Source organism: Phoca vitulina, unplaced genomic scaffold (genome assembly GCF_004348235.1).
Source record: "Phoca vitulina isolate PV1807 unplaced genomic scaffold, GSC_HSeal_1.0 scaffold12, whole genome shotgun sequence".
Classification (NCBI taxonomy): domain Eukaryota; kingdom Metazoa; phylum Chordata; class Mammalia; order Carnivora; family Phocidae; genus Phoca; species Phoca vitulina.
In genome coordinates, this window is record NW_022589715.1 from 10,368,685 (window position 1) to 10,369,997 (window position 1,313).

Here is a 1,313-nt window from a genome sequence, read left to right on the forward strand (position 1 = left end):
ACAATTTGGGGCACATATAGTTAGGGGGAAGGGCAAGCCCTGGGGAGAGGTTTTGAGTCAAGAGTCCAGGGTTGAGCGTCAGCCTAGTGGTCCTCTGCTCTCTAGCCCTGGGCAGCCCTCTGTCCCTCGGGCCTGCAGAGTCTGCCTGTGAATGGCAGCTGGACCAGCCAAGTTCTGCTGGCCCTGTGGGCTCAAGAGATCTGGCTTCTCAGGCCCAGGCACTTGCTAAGGCACTGGTCAACTTCACAGCGACCTTGTCAGGACCCTGAGCCAACCCCAGTGCTTTGAGATATACCCAAACCTCTGGCAAGGTTTGCTTTGGTTTCTAAACTCTTACTACGGAAGAGAGGAAGTCACTTTAGAATCGCTTCTCGGCCTTTTGGCTAAGATCAAGTGTAGATTCAAATCCTCATAAAACCTTTCATATTACAGGGCGTTGATTTGCTTGATGATTTTGAACAATTTATTCTGAAGCGCAAAGTCAGATCTGGGAAAGAACTATTGGCTCCAGCATCTAACAAGGCTGGTTTTAGTTGCTGGAAGGGTCACTAACAGAAGGCAAATACACACACACACACACACACACACACACACACACACACACAGTGGGGCAATTCCAAGGGTTAATGTGGTAATCCAGCCTCTGAGGATCCATTTATTTATTCATTTAGTTAGTTGGTTTTATTTAAGCAATCTCTACACCCAACGTGGGACTCAAACTCACAACCCCAAGATCAAGTCATATGCTCTTCTGACTGAGCCAACCAGGCGCCCCTTGAAGGATCCTTTTGAAAGCCATGCTGTGAGGTAGTGTCACAGGGCAGATAACCACTGCAAACGTAAGGGTCAAAGGCAAAAACTCAATCACCCCAATGCTTCCATCAATGGCCATGTGACAGGGTCTTCTTGGGATGCATCCCTCAGACTCTGAATCTCTGCATCTGAAATGATACTACTAAAGTGAGCTATTTGTGAACAAACTGTGACATAATCAAAAAGGGATCTGATTGGGGTGCCTGGCTGGCTCAGTTGGAAGAGTATGTGACTCTTGATCTCGGGGTTGTGAGCTTAAGCCCCACGTTGGGTATACAGATTACCTAAGTAAATAATTAAACTTAAAAAAAAGGGGGGGGATCTGGTGATGGCAAAGATGCTGGTGTGAGTATGGAAAAAGTATGGAAAGTATGGAAAAAGCAACATTTCCAAACTCATATATTATTTTAAATATGTATGTATCACTATATCACCAGTTAAACAGATAACTGACTCTTCTCCCCACCTTCCTAAATGTTGATCAAAATGTTGCTTAAAAA

General features: G+C 45.3%; 1 pseudogene; it reads left to right on the forward strand.

Annotated features, from left to right (window-relative positions):
- The first annotated feature begins 363 nt into the window (after nt 1-363).
- LOC116636491 lies at nt 364-527 on the forward strand (annotated as a pseudogene).
- The last annotated feature ends 786 nt before the right edge of the window (nt 528-1,313 follow it).